This window comes from Tupaia chinensis, unplaced genomic scaffold (genome assembly GCF_000334495.1).
Source record: "Tupaia chinensis unplaced genomic scaffold, TupChi_1.0 Scaffold000671_1, whole genome shotgun sequence".
In the NCBI taxonomy this organism is placed as follows: Eukaryota; Metazoa; Chordata; class Mammalia; order Scandentia; family Tupaiidae; genus Tupaia; species Tupaia belangeri.
The window spans coordinates 4,683,602-4,698,845 of NW_006160193.1; the positions used below are offsets into that span (position 1 = coordinate 4,683,602).

The following is a 15,244-nucleotide window of genomic DNA, read 5'->3' on the forward strand; positions in this document are numbered from 1 at the left end:
GAAAGAGCAAGGAAAGAGGCTTTAAGGGCTCAGAAGTAGGGAGGGAAGGCTTGACTAGAAAATATGAAAATCCACCAAAAACTCATCTAGAAAAAGGTTTCCATTTGTGTCAGACTGGGCTGAACGAAAGCAAACAGGAAGAAGGTATCAATTGATTGTCCTGATGACAAATCCCAGGAAGCTTTCAAATCAAATTGCACCATTTTGGGTTTTTAACCCCTTCCATCAAGGTTAACCTTTACCTCCTGCGTCCTCGCCCCCACCCCCTCCACCCCCTCTGCTGTGATTAGATCCCTGCAGTACACTAAGTCTTCCGGGAGTGAATGGCCAACAGCAAAGGCCTCCCCCTCCCTCCCAGCTGTGTTTTTCAGTTTTATTCCACTTTCCGCCCTTTTCCCTTAATGAACACAGGGCTAATCTCGAGCCCTGTAGAAGGAAGAGGCTGCAGACGTTAATGAGATAGCGGCTGGATTCCAATATTTGTCTCATAAGGAGCCTCCTTTGTCTGCGAAGGAAAAACACACTGATTATCTTAATGAGGTGAAGCGGGTCCGCAGGGCAGGGGGATGACGGTTCTTAAGCCACGCTTTTAATTTTGGTGCCAGAGCCCACGTTTCCTTCGCTCCTCGTTCAGGTCTGCCTCTGTCCCAGTGCGAAGTCCACTGAGGGAGGTTGAAAGTTGAAGGCGGCCTGGGGAAGCGGGCTGCGGATGGGCTACACGGTAGCAGGTCTCCTTGTTCCACTCGAACTCATCCGACTGGCCAGGGTGTCCTGCCCTGGTTCTGAGCCTGAGGCCAGGGGTGGCCCAGTGATTGTTTTCTAACCCTGACATTCAGGGCCCCCTGGAGAGCCTTTGAAGTTTAGAGATGGCAGGAGCTGCCCAGCCCTGGCACAGCGGGGGGAATGTCACAAAGCTAGCACCCTAGAGCGCCCCCTCAGGAGAGAAATGCTAGGCGCCAGCACCCTGCACCCCCTCTGTGCCCATGACGGCATAGTTGGGATTCGGATTTGGTTTAGCAGGCTGACGAAGTGGGGCTCAGAGGGCCAGCGATCTGTTTGATGGGCCCGCCTAGTGCTGCTGGGGTCGGACCTCAGACGGGCACCAGCCTGCTGTTCCACCTCCACGTGCCCCACCTGAGTGCCCTCCCTCTCCCTGAGGCCGCGTCTCCTGTGAGTGTCTTCAGAGCTGTGTGTTCAAAGTCTGAAGTTTGCCCTTGTCCCAAGTGAGGGGCTTTTCTCTTCCCCAGGCACATCAAGATTAGTTCATTCCAATTAATCTTTAGGCTCTGACCAGAACGTCAGCCAAATGGGGGAAGAACTCATCCGACTGGCCAGGGTGTCCTGCCCTGGTTCTGAGCCTGAGGCCAGGGGTGGCCCAGTGATTGTTTTCTAACCCTGACATTCAGGGCCCCCTGGAGAGCCTTTGAAGTTTAGAGATGGCAGGAGCTGCCCAGCCCTGGCACAGCGGGGGGAATGTCACAAAGCTAGCACCCTAGAGCGCCCCCTCAGGAGAGAAATGCTAGGCGCCAGCACCCTGCACCCCCTCTGTGCCCATGACGGCATAGTTGGGATTCGGATTTGGTTTAGCAGGCTGACGAAGTGGGGCTCAGAGGGCCAGCGATCTGTTTGATGGGCCCGCCTAGTGCTGCTGGGGTCGGACCTCAGACGGGCACCAGCCTGCTGTTCCACCTCCACGTGCCCCACCTGAGTGCCCTCCCTCTCCCTGAGGCCGCGTCTCCTGTGAGTGTCTTCAGAGCTGTGTGTTCAAAGTCTGAAGTTTGCCCTTGTCCCAAGTGAGGGGCTTTTCTCTTCCCCAGGCACATCAAGATTAGTTCATTCCAATTAATCTTTAGGCTCTGACCAGAACGTCAGCCAAATGGGGGAACCCCCCCCCAATAAAAAAAAACTAGGGGAAAGGGAGGTGGTTGAAATAATAAAAATGTTATTAGTTAAAACCTTCAGGGGCCTCCCTCCCTCAATCTGTTGGCTAATGGTTCTGGCGTCTGGGGTCAGAATTAGATTCTCTTCCCAAGTTAACACAGCCAGCTCCAGCCCAGCACCCTAATTAAAAAGGTTGAGGGGTGTGTTCAAGGTGACCATCCACCCCCTGAGGGCCACAGTGAGACCCTGTGCCCGGTCTCAGGGGACTGGGATGCAGAGTCCTGAAAACGGCAATCACACGAAAACTGCCCTGATGGCCCGGCCCCTGTGCAGTTCCTGGAGGCAGAGCAGCAGCTTGGGTCCTAGTGGAGGGGTGGAGGGCTTGCTAGCAGGGAGTAGTGTGGGGTGCCTGATCAGAGCACCCCCTAACCCTCAATGCAGCTCTGCCTCCACTAGGAGGCTCCTAGGACCCTGTGGGTGTCTGTGGTCCTGGGAGGGCGTGGGAGACATTGATTGGCCAGGATCTTGGTGGATTTTTCGCCCAAGGCTTCTGGAACCCTAACTGGCTTTTCACGTGACAGAACCAAGAGAACACCCCAGCCCACTCCTGCTTGGGTTCCTGGAGCCCCGGCAGAGTCCCCTTACACGTTCCAGAGCCACCCACATAGGGGTCTGAGCGAATTGCTCCCTTCAGTGTAGGAGTGGCTGCCTTTAGCCCAGCACCTGAGAACCCCGGGGGTGTTCCTGCACCTCAGCCCTCAGCTCCTTGTGCCATAGGACCCCTGCACCGCTAGGCTAGCCCAGGGCTCTTGGCTGGCTCTTGCTGAGCCCAGAGCCCACTGGTCATGTAACACCCACCAGGTCGGTAGTGGAGGCTCAGGAGATTACAAGAAACCTACTGAGGTCGAGTGGAAGGTGAGGGCCGGAGCGGCCGGGCCGCAGTCCTGGAGGTGACTTTCTACTTTTGCTGCCCTTCTCTCCACTTCATCTGCTCGCTCACTCTGCCCACCTCTGTCTCTGTCACCCAGTTCCTAGCCTGGCCCTTGGGGGGTGCCCTAGGCCAACCCCACCCCTCCTCTGGGTGTCCCAGCACCAGCCTGGCACAGAGTGGGGCTCAGTAAGAGTATGTGGGATGTAAGCTTGGGCAGGTGAGTGAATGCGAGGGCTCGGCTGCCCCCTTGCCACCAGCCAGGCGGGTCTCGGGAGCAGGCTGAGGCCATGAGGGTGGGGGGCGGGCCCCTCTTACTGGAGGGCAGTGGGCAGCTCCCCGAAGCCCTGCGAATGAGCCTGCGGCCGCGCCCTACATTCACCCACGCGTCCATTCCATCATCCAACAGTTGATCCTAACTGAGCATTCCCACGGCCTGACCTGGGCTTGGCACCTGCCCCTAGTGTGTCCTCTGCCAGCCTCTGCTCCTGGGGGTGAGGGTGGGCTGGTCCCAGGTGCTGCAGCCCTGGCTTCCACGCCAGAGGGCGGGCAGGAGGTGCAAGGCGGGCCTGGGTTTCCTCCATCTCTGACTTCCCGTCACACCCTGGAGGAGTGCCCAAACCTGCCCAACCCAGGCTCTGCCACTCAGTTTCCTCAGCTGAGTCCCGAGGGCAGCTTGGGACCCCTGGCCCTGAAGCTCTCGGGACTGACATGGGCCCATGGGGACAGCCGTGGGTGTGTCCTGGCCTTGGCACACAGGTCTCCCTCTTGAGTTGGGTCTGCCCTCACCATGGTCCCTCCTCCCAGGGGGCTCCACCCGGCTCCTCTGTCCCCTGGTCCCCACTAGGGCCTGTGTCCCATGCAGACACCTATGGCTGGGAACCTCCAGGAGCGGCTGCAGGTCCCTCTGCTGGCTGCCTACCTGCTGTGTGCCACCCCAGCTCTGGCGGCCAGGCAGTGACCTGACCACACAGCACAGGGCTTTCTCTGCCTCTTGCCCAGCCCCGGTCTGCTCACTTCCTCCTTCCCTGCCTGAATCTTGGGCTCCTGACCCTTCCCCTCTCTCTGCCTGAATTTCAGGCTCCTGACCCTTGGGGCCTCAGCTGGCCTGTTCTCTGCCCAGTGGGTTGGTTTTCCTTGCCAAGCTCACACCTGTGGTTCCCTGACCCTGCCCAGCCAAGGACCGCCCCTCCCAGTGCTGCCCGTTTCCGGCAGGTTCCAGCACTGTGGGACAGCCGTCTGATACTGCTATCTCTGTCGACCGCTGCAGGTGCCTCTCCCTGGGCTGTAGCCAGACTCGTGTCCCATCTGTCTGGCCCCAGAGAGCCTCGCCAGCGTGCCCTGGTGGGTGTTGCCCACTGCCTGCCTGTGTCTCCCCATTCTCCATTTCTCCATACCCCCGAGTCCTGAGCTCTGCTGGGCCAGGCCCCATCTGATTCCTCGGCTGGGTGGGGCTGCCCTAGGCCTGTGGGTCTCTCGGGCACCTTTTTCCATCTTTGCTCACCCCATAAGCCCACCCATCCCACGAGGAGCGCTACAGGTGAGGCTGCACTGTGTCTCATGGGGGTACGCGTGTCTTTTCCAGGTGCTGTTGGTAATTCCTATCTGCTCCTCTCCCCAGGGCTGGCCTCGTCCAGGGCACCCAGGCCATGATCTGGCTGGGTCGACTGAAGAGCTGCAGAGGGACGCGGCAGAGACCCCTCCCACAAGGCCCCCACTGAATTGCCCCTTCTTGCTGATGAGCTGCTCAGCTCCTCCCTGGTTCTGGGTGAGTTTCTGGCTTTCTTAGGACACTGATTTCATCTAGGTCAGCCCCGTGCACGTGCTCAAGAGTGACAACATTTAATCTGGACACAGGAGAGCCACCCTGGGGAATCCTCTTCTCCATCAGCCCCAGGAGCCCATGGGTCTGGAAGTTGCCTGGAGCAGTGGCTGCCGCAGCAGCCCACGTGCAGAGGGGCCCGGCCTGGGCTGGTGTATGCAGGTGCCAGGCCCGGTGGGGGCAAACCCAGCCCGGGTGTAGAGGCCTGAGAGCTGCTGGGCCTGCAGAGTGGGCCCTCAGCAGGGGGTCTGTGCCCTCCCACCAAAGCCCAGCCAGGGCTGGCTGTCAGAGAGGTGGAAATAGGGCTGCCAGCCGGCTGGGGACATTTCTCCCTGCCAGCCATGGTAACGCCGCTCCCTGTGAGAATCGTGGCTCTCACACACGAGGCTTTGATGCTATCCTTGAATCGAATCATGGTTTTTGAGTGAGTTCTTCTTTTGGCCCCTCTTCCTTGGCCCTGGAAGTGTAATGAGATGGGAACGTTAGGTTTGTTTAAACAAAATCAGGGACGGTAGGAAGAAGAAAGCAGAAGCCTCCAGCCGTGTCGGCCCGCAGACGTGGCATCTGTTTTGTGGTCCACTCATTCCAGATGCGTTAACGAGCTGTCGAGGGCTCAGGGTCAGGCTGTCTGGAGGAGCTTGAGACCAGGCTTTGGGTCAGGGACCAGAGGGTCTAGCTGGGCATCCTGGGAGGCCCCACTCCAGGGCCTGCACTTCAGCTGAGCGAGTCGGCATGGCCTGGGCCTGGGGTGTCCCGGTTGCACATGGGAGTGCAGGTTGGGAGGACAGAGGCTCAGCTGAGGGTGCCTTTTCTGGGATCCCATGGTGGGGCCTGCCTGCACAGGAAGGGCCAGGGTGCTTTCAGGGCCAGCAGTTGGCGAAGCTGGGGGGTGCGGCTGGTCCTGAGCGTGGCTTGCCTCATTTCCGACGTGCCGGGCTGCATTCTGCCAGCCCTGAGACAGCCCAAGGCATCCAGGTGGGACAGAGAGCTGTCTTGGCCACAGGGGTTTTGCTGGTTCAGTTCCCGTAGACGCAACGGATCCTCCAGTGGGCTCCAGCACTGTCCTTGGCCCAGATGCCCAGATCCCCACCTTGACATGCACACACAGGGTCTCTGGGAAAGGGAGACTGATGGCTACACCTTTATGTCCAGTCCCTCAGGTGTGTCAGCCTGTGAGTGGGCTCTCCCCTCCAGATTCCAGTGCGTCTTCTGTAATGCTTTCTTTTTTTAAAAAAAATATTTATTTTTATTTTTAATTAATTAATTAATTTACATTCATTCTCTGAGCATCGTCACGGCATACAAAATGTGATTTCCCATCCAGAATATACTGCATAGTGGCTTAATCGTGCATGTTATCATCAATAATTTTCCATTTCTAGTTTCATATGTATCATAACGCTCTTTAATCAAACTGTGGATTTGGAGACGGTGCTTCTGCCGCACCCTTCTCTCCAACACAGAAATGGGGTGGAGCTATTGTAAACCAGATCCATCAGTGTAGGCAGAGGGGCAGGTGGATCCCAACCCTACGGCTGCTGCCTCCCTCCGCTTGTTCTCCCAGGCAGGAACCGAAGCGAGGTGGGGGGTTTAGCCCAGGGCTAAATCCAGGGAGGGGGCACTGGGCAGGTCTGCCCTGTGACATTTACTCCACCGCTGGCATTTGCTGAGCCACCTGCAAACACGGTGATGTGGAGGAGAGGCCTGGGGGGCCTTTATGCAGGGCAGGATGCTGGGCTCCTGGGGGTACCCGCCTGGAGCTTACGAGAAAGCGTCCGTGCAGCTGGTCTGAGTCAAACACCTGTGACTTCTGGACCCGTCCCTCAGGGGTACCCTAGGGCCCTGGCAAGGTGGGCTGAGCCCAGGGTAAAGTCAGAGAGAGAGCAAGGCCACCAGACAGAGCCCACAAAGCCACGCGGCTCACCCCAGGGCAGCCCCTGCATTCGCTAGTCCCTTGCCCACCTCAGGAGGCTGAAATGGGGCTGTCTGGACTGAGCTACACTTCAGGTCCCTGAGCATGTCAAGTCTTAGGCAAACATGTTCAAAGGGTCTTCAAAAGGTTCGTGGCAAATGGAGTTCAAGTATGAGTTTATCTTGGTGCAAAAATAGGAAATCCATGTGCAGTTTTTCCATAACTTCGAAGAAAGACCCTTTGTATTTGGGCTTTGTGTGTCTTTAGGTAGAAAACAGATAGAAATATGCCCAATTCTCGAGAAAGGAGCTTGAGGCACAATGTCGTGCATTGGCCTCGTAGACAGTGGTTGGCGTGAGATCGATGAAAGAAGATTCTTCCCAGGAAAACGCCTTTCTGATGGATTAGCCAACACCAGGGTAAGAAGGGGTGGGAATGAGGCCTTACCCAGCTGGGCGGTGAGGCTCAGAGGCCCCGTCACCCTGGTGGGAGGGGTGTCGCTGGCCATATGTCATCACGCTGAGCATTCCCCAGGGGCACCTCTCACTGGCTGCTCAGGTGGCCTCGCCCAGAGGCTGGCCTCCTGTCCCACCTGCCTCTTGCGGGGATGGGAGAGGGCCGAGTGCAGGGGCCCTGAGCCCCTGGGAGGAGAGGGCCCCTCTCTCCCACCTGCGAGCTGCTGGTTGCCATTTGGGGGCCCCTGACCTCATGCTTCCAGAGCCGTGATTCAAACCCTGAATGTATTTCCAAGCACATTTCTCCACATCATGTCGAAACGTGGCAGGACTCAGGGGGACGGGATGCACGAGCTCTCACTCGTCCATTTCCATGCGGCGACCTCAGGGTGTTGTTGTGAGCAGTCTGACTTCGGAAAGAATGAAGGAAACAGCCACCCATATTTAGTGAGCTTGCCAAGGAGGGGGTGTGGAGGGAAGCAGGGGCAATGTGGAGGCCAGTGTGTCAGGCACTAGAAAGCCGTTCACAGGGCCCCTCTTCAGGACACTGGGGTTTAGTGAGCTGTAGGTCCCAAGAGCTACCCCGCCACTCCATCTACCGCGGTGAGACCCGTGCCCTCTCCCGGCGGCGGAGCGAGGAAGTCGAGCCTGGTCTTCTGACCCAGGTTTGAGCAGATGGAAAATCCTGGGACAGAGCTGGACCTTTCCAAATGAGGCCATCTCACGTGTGAAGTCAGTCTGAAAGGGAGAGGAGTCAGCGTCAGGCAGGCTCTGGTTCGTTCGAGCAAGGCTGTCCCAAGTCTCTTGCTCAAGTGGGGCTCTTCGGGGGTAGTCTGAGGGGATGGGTTACAGAGACAGAAAAGATACAGATGGAGGGAGCCCCTGGGCGGAAGGGGGCCTGTCCTCGGGGCAGTGCAGCAGTGCCAAGCCAGGGGCCTGAGTTCCGTGGAAGCTAGGCGATAGGGAGAGACCCCTTCTCCGTGCCAAGGCTGTCTTCCCGGCGCCTGAGAGGCGCATCTTCCCTGTGCCCAGGGATCTCGGACTCTCTAGTTCCTGCGGGGATTTCGGTACGTCCTGAGGCCAGATCTCATGACCTAGCCTCGCCTCGGGAACCAGGCCCCTCAGAACTAGCTGTGACCCCCATCTCCAGACATATCGACGGTGGTCTGCTTCTCCCTTGCACCCGCAGGTCCTGGGCGATCGTGGGGGGCCAGCATGCAGAGCAGGTTTGAGTAACTGAGTCCGGGCAACCCCACAGCTAGAGGGGAATGTGTGAGAGAATTAATTAGGGTACGGACCTGGGGGGGGCAGCCATGACTTTCTTAATTGCTCTCCAATTTCTTTGGGCTTAAAAAAAATCCAGATGGAGAGCTCCTAACTCCCTTAGCCTGGGGGTCGCAGGAAGGAGGGCTGCCCACCACCCTCGCTCAGCCCCTCTGCTCAGCCCCTCTGCACAGTGAATAGGGGCTTTGGCAGGGGCTTAAGGAGGAGACTCTTAGCCTGGGAGCTCCCAGGGCCATTTTAGACAGAAACAAAGGCGCAGGCAGAAAGGAATGTGGGGAGCCCGCGGCCCACGGCCACCTGGGGGTAATTGAAGGGCCGAGTACAGTTGAGCTTTCCCAGGTTCTGTGAATACACTCTCTCAATGGAAGGTGCCTTTCTTCAGATAAAAAGAAGAAAACCTCAATGACCTTCCTCTGAAGCAAAGTGTGTTCCCTCTGGGGCTGCGTGGGGCCCTTTGCCCTGCGTGTGTGTCTGGACTCGGGGACTGCAGAGCCAGCCGCCCCATTCTGCCACCCCGGGGATGCTCAGGCCCCTGAGCTCCAGGGCTCGATTTTGGAACGTTTCTTAGGGAAGAAGAATCTGAGAGGCGGTGTCTGTAAACAAAAGTTTGATCGGACTGGGCCTGAAGCCCGAAATACAGCCAGAGAGAGAATGGGGTCGAGGAGCGGGAAGTGGAGAGCCGAGTGCAGGCAGACGGCCCAAGCACTGGGTGCACGTGTGCGGCCCTCCGGGACTGTGGCTGCCCTGGGGTCCATGCACAGTCATCCCTGCTAGGCTCGGGGGCCACAGGGCTGCTGTTGGTGCTGAAGGGTGCTGAGGGCAAGCCAGTGCAGCTCACAGGTTGCGGCAGCCTGAGGGAGGAGACCCTGGGCAGGAGGAGGCTGTTTGCACTACCACTGACTCAACCGCCCTGAGGGCTTCAGCCCCTCAGAGGAAACAGGCCAGTGTCCTTGCCACAAGGGGCAGGAGGACCGGGCCTCAGCCTTGGCCAGGGTCTTGCTTTGCTCCTGCTGCCTCTGGGCCTGGGCTTCCTCTAATGTAAAATGAAGCTGTCTCTGCCGCTTCTCCTTATCTGTAAGTCAGAAGAAGCCTGGCATGTCAGTGGCGGAGAGGAGGGAAACAGGTCTCCATGTACCCAGACTGGGTCCCCACTAGTCCTCTGGCTGCACACACCCTTGGCTACTCAGGACTTGTCAGTGGTCAGAGGAAAGGGTCCTCCATGGTGCTGTGGACAGGGGATCAGGTGCCCGGAGGGGAACTGTGGCCTCACCTGCTATCTCCAGCCTCTGAGTCTCTGGAAGGAGGGGGTGCAGGCCCAGGGCCACCTAAGGGCCCTCAGAGCTCAGCAGGCACTCGGCGGTCACTGGCAGTTTGCTGCTTAGTTGTTGGGGCTTTAGTGATGACTGGCCGGCTGCCTTCTTGCCTTAGAGATTGGGACCACCAGAGACCAAGGGCTGTTGGTTTTCTGAGGCATGCAGTGAGCAAGGGGCAGGCCCAGGATGCCAGCCTGCCGGGGGCCAGCTCCCGCTGGCCTGCTCTGGTCCATGGGCACAGCCCCGCAGCTCCCTGCCATCAGCCGTGAGACAGTTCTGTGAACAGGTCAGAGCTCGGCCCGAGGGAGCGCTGTGTGCTGGGATTCCACTTTGGGGAGCACAATCCCAAACAGGCGGGCTGCTGGACAGGTCTAGAAAACCCTGACCCATGGCCCTTGTCTCAGGAGGGTGTGGCCGGCTGTACCAGCCCCTGGGGTTTGCCCTGTGCCCTTTGGTCAAGAAACCTCTGCAGTACCTCTGTTGGCACCAGGCCCACTTGGCTGAGAACTTCCTGAAAAAGCCATCGGGATGGTGACTTCTGGAAAAAGGATCAGTGACCCGCCTGTAGGGGCCACCTGCCTTACACCCAGTTTTGAAAACGTCTCCCACCATCCCTTTGTGCTGCGGTGTGCGGCAGCGAACAGCCCACAGAACCTTGGTGTGGGCCCGGCCCGGCGATTGCCGTGGTGGGCCAGAGCTTTTGTTTTGTGACCTTGGTTACTATAATACCTGTGAGCTGAAATGAGGAGTCGAAAAATTGCCAGCTTCAATTAGAGCGGCAGACCGCCCTTCTCAAGGCTGCCTCCGCCACTCTGCCCATTAACAGTGAACATGCACCAAATAGGCCCTAATTCCCTCTAATTGCCCACTCCTGAGTGGAGAGGTGAAATTCCGGGAAGAAGCATATGTAAACATCCTCTGTAACCCGACCAACTAAAATTAGAGGGCTGACGGGGCCGTGCGAGAGAGGGGACACGATTTCAAAATATGTTCCAATTACCTCGCCCATTTTCATAAATGGGCCCGTAATGTCCAGGCCTGATCTCACAAAGGTACAGGAAATTGGCTCTGCAGAGAGCTTGCATTTGTCAGGGGAAGTTGTCAGAGGGCCGTATTGACTCAACAGGTAGGAAGCATGAGGTCTGAGGCTAGGCTGATGGTTTGTGTAACTGCAGGCTCCATTTCTCGAAATCAACATTTTAATAAAAAGAATCCTTTCATGTCTTTCTCTGTCCGAATCATCCGTAAGTTATTTGCACCAAAGACACGTCAGATCAATTAGGTCCTGTCTGCCTTCAGAGGAGAGTCTTTGGATATCTCAAGATGCAGAGCTGGACTTCCGTAATCCAGTCTGAGCTGTGGAAGCTGTTTTCGGCGTGCCCGCCAAGCCTGCGTTTGTGCGGGAGCTCGGAGCTCGCGCCCGTCAGGTGCCCCATCAGATGCATCAGGTGCTGGGGCTGTTGTTCCTCTGGACTCTCTAAGGAAGCCTGGTGTTTTCCTTTGGTTCCAGATGGTGACTCATCTCTGCAGCTTCTCTGACATTTGTCAGGGTGCCAGCCCTGCCCCGCGTTGCTAATAGAGCAGACTGAGAGCGGGTACACCCAGCTTTTCAACCAAGGCACGACTGCTGGGGCCGCGGGGCAGCCTGGGGTCTGCACGCAGAGTTAATTAAGGACAGTTGCAAACGCCAAGGGTTTGCGGGGTCCCTGGAGCAAAGGCAGGAAAAAGCCCAGATGCCCTTCACTGCCTCTGGATTCTCCACTCCTACGAAAACACAAAATGGAATAAGAAACCACAGACCCAGGTCCGGCTCTTTCTCTTGCGGGAAGTGATGCAGTCCGTGGTCCTGCTCTTGCCACCTTAGACAGGTGGCCTCGGCCATGAGCAGCTCGTGGGGAGGGCTGCAGTCGGTCCTGGGGGTCCAGGAGCCTTCACATCACAGGTTACCCATTGCCACCCACGAGCCGTCGCTGCTCATGAACAGTGCCAAGGGTTGGCAAACTGCCCAGTTATGGAACTCGCCGTTCGGGAAGCACAAGGCTGGGGGAGGAGTTTTGGGAGGATTTGGAAGTAAGAGGTGTCCCCACCATGGCCTACGGGGTTTGGGACGTCCCAGTGAAAGACAGTACTGGGGGTAGAGGGGCGCAGCAGGGGGGCCCAGATGTCTTCAGGGCAGGGGGGGTTGGGGTGCCTTTCCTTCTGCTTTGAGGTCCCTGGAGGGTTTTGTGGCCTTTGTGGCTCTGTGGTCTACTGCCATCTAGGGCACCCCCACTCCATGTCCCTCTCTTTGACTTTCTGTCCCCAAGTGGTGTCACGAGGTCTCCTGCCTCTCTACCTGTACCTCACCATGGAGACTCTGAGAAGATGTTTTCCCACTGTCCCCTCCCAGGGTGCCCAGCCACCACACTTACCTCTACTCCTCTCAGCATCTGCTAACATTTGCCTCACTTGGGGCCAGCACATGGCGTAGTCGCTGTGTAGCTGGACTCCCATGTGGCTGACCACAGTTTGAGTCCTGGACTTGGCGGCTTGAAACTCAGGCTGGGTGCGTGTGTGTGTGCCACGATCCTGGGAGGAGACTGGAGGAGGAGGGATTGCGGCATGACCATCCCCCCGGGAGGTGATTTCTCTTTCTCTTTCACTGTGTCGGTCTCTCTCTCTCTTTGGCGAATGCATGCACATTAAGGTAAAAACATGCCCCCACCCCCCAAAAAAGACTCATTTAAAAATATGTTCTTGAACGAGCAGTTTTAAGTTTACAGGAAAACCGAGGAGAAAGCCAGAGAACTGCCCCCCACACCCACTCGTCACCAGTTTCCCTCTCTTTGACGCCTCCCGGTGGTAGTGTGCTTGTTACAGCTGGCGAGTCGACGCTCACCGTAAGCACGCTCACAGCTCTGGGTGTCCTCCATGCCACAGCTTTTGATGTGTGCATAGTTGCTGAACATTTTTCAAACTTAAGATTTCACGGGATGCTTTATGTCCAAGGAGCCTGGCCATGGTGCCTCGCAAAAAGCGTGCACACGATTACTAAGACGAAGGTGTCCGGGTGCTGTGGTCTGGCATTCCACAGTGTATGGGCCATAGCTTGAGGCTGTGCTGCTCACTAAACCTCCAGCTTCACAGTGGCCACAGCCCTAGCCTCCCCCCCCCCTTAGCCTCTGGTCTCCGACGGGCCAGCCACCTGCTCCCATGTGGCCCTACCCACGCACCCTGGCCTCTCCCGGAACACAGGCTGGGCCTGCTTCCCTCTGGGACACCTTCCAGAGTAGTCCCTGCTTTGTGAGTGTCAACGCAGTTCTTACCTGTGTAGTGGCCCTAGAGCTAGGCTAGCAACAGACCAAGAGCCATGTTCCCTGTCCCCACACCTGTCCCACCAGGCAGCCAGGAAAGAGGGTGAGCCAGTGAGCTAAGGAGAACGGCTTGGTGTCAGTGACTCCACGCTGGCTGGAGGTGAGATCCTTACCTCGGGACCCCCTGCTGTCATCCTTACGCACCATGCCCCTCACCGACCTGGATGAGGTTCTATTCAGTGACCTTGCGATTTCTCCTTCCAGCTGAAGCCATCGCCCGGACGCCTCCCTGGAAAGGACCTTGGACGTGGGACCCAGCCCCCTCCAGCTCTAAATCGTAAGTCTTCGAGTGTGCAAAGCACACTGTGGCCTGCTGCTAGGGGGCAGGATCCACCCAGCACATGGCCAGGAGGGTCTCGTGGGAGGGGCTGGTGGGTGCTGGCCTGCGGTCTGTGCCCGGGGTGGGGGTGCCCAGCAAGCCAAGCCGAGGGCTGACCCGGGGCTTGTGTTCTAAGACGGGAGCCCCTGGCCTCCTGTGTTGTCTCTGTGGCTAAAGAATTCTATAGGCGGCTTGGAGTGTTGGACCCCAAAAGAATTTCTTCTTTTTCATTCTGTCAAATGAATGGCCCTTTCATTGTGGCGTCTCCCTCTGGCTCTTGTGCCGCAGGGCAGACTGGGATGGAAGTGCCCCTGAGAGCTGGGGTCCCTTCCAAGGGCCGAGGAGGAAACGCAGGCTGAGGGACCAGCCTCTCAAACGGGCTTCGAGCTCCAATGACCTCCGCTCACCCCCTCAAAATGTCTGGAAAACATAATAGGCAGATTTTCTGTCTTCAAAGTTTCCGGCTAAACCTCTTCAAGTTCTTTATTGTTTGGGACTGAGACACTCAGCGATGGTAATGGGTAGTTTCTTTTGTGTTGGCCTTGAAAGGCCAAAATATTTTTATATTGTGACAGACAAAGCCACCTATTTAGAAATGAACTCCACGCCTGTCGTTTCCCACCGGGGAGACTATGTACTGTGTGTGTCTCTGTGTATTCTAGGGTCTTGAAACAGGTTTCTCATGGGGATCGCCATTCACCAAGGTCCAGAGGGGCAGAGCGGGGAGTGCCTGTCCTTCCGAGGGGGCCTGGGGAGAGCGGGTCCTATAATCTCAGCTGTGCCCGCAGCATGTCTAGGCTGCGAGGCTGGCGAGGATCTGACAGTGACTACACTGACCCTGTCTCTGCTCTGCACCCGCCATGTGTGTGTGTCTGTGTTGTGGACCATGGTCGTGCGTGCCTCGGGTGAACTGGATGGAGGAAGCAGGCAGGCCTAAGGGACTAGTGTCTGACATTTCAGAATCAGCGGCTGGGTGGACAGATGGTAGGGTGAGGATGGATGACAAACAGGCGGCGTGGCAGCCTTCCAGGGTGAGCCTGTGCGGGCCAAGACCAAAACCCTCCCACTTCACGCATGGGCCATCACGCAGGTCAAGGAGATGGCGAATCCATACATTCAGAGCCAATATAGGTCATCATAGCCCAAGAAATATGTATAATTCAAGTAGATGCCCCGACCTCCGTCACTACAAGAACGGGCCACCCCATGGGCCACCAGTGGCATGGTGGTTCAGGTGGCTGGATCCCACGCAGTCTACTGCACAGTTCAGGTGCTGGACCCCAGCTTGAAAAGCACGCTGGGCACGTGTGCGTGCATGCTCAAATCCTGAGAGGAGAATGGAGAAGGGATTGTGATGTGACCATCCCCCCATGGGAGTGCTTCGCCACTGTCTCTGTCTTTCCCTGTCTCTGGCAAGCACGCACATCCTATAAGCAAAACCAAAACCTAGCTGAAAGAACAGGTGAATGAATGAGAAGCAGAAATGCATAAACTGAGGATGATGGTGACATCCTGAGGCTCCTCAGACAAAAAGGGAGCAGTGACTCCAAGGGAGGAGGAAGCAGGGGCCGGCGGGCTGCTCTGCCTGCTCGCTGCGGCAGGGGCAGGGGGAGTTGGAGCATAGTCTGGGTCTCTTAAAAACACCGCAAACCAAAACCAAGCAGAAAGGGAAAGTAAAACGACAAGTGAAAAGGCAGAAGGTAATGACCCGACACCGGGGTCAGTGACGGTACGGAGGGCCACGACGAGTTGTTCCAAGTCAAGCATTAGAATAAATCCAAGCAACATGTGCTCTTGTGTGGAAAAGAACTGAGAAGGAGTTCAAAGAATAGTGAAAGAGAATAAAGAAGAAAACCGAAGGTGAGAGTCTACTTTAAAGAAAAACTATATAAGCCTGGGCATCCCAGGTCTCTGCATAAATACATACATGTCAGAATAAAAGGCAGGTTTTTTTTTTTTTTTTTTTTTTTTTTTTTT

General features: G+C 57.0%; 1 long non-coding RNA gene across 6 annotated transcripts in view; it reads left to right on the plus strand.

The window, feature by feature from the left end:
- The window catches only part of LOC102501470 (uncharacterized), a 35,229-nt gene that overhangs the window by 6,212 nt on the left and 13,773 nt on the right, over positions 1-15,244 (plus strand). For 2 of the 6 annotated variants that reach the window (XR_003551321.1, XR_003551316.1), the window contains exons 5-7: positions 2,743-4,153; positions 4,431-4,577; positions 13,153-13,225. This is a non-coding gene — a long non-coding RNA (uncharacterized LOC102501470). The remainder of the gene's footprint in view (positions 1-2,742; positions 4,154-4,430; positions 4,578-13,152; positions 13,226-15,244) is intronic. The other 4 variants (XR_003551317.1, XR_003551319.1, XR_003551318.1 and 1 more) reach the window with 3 other exon arrangements.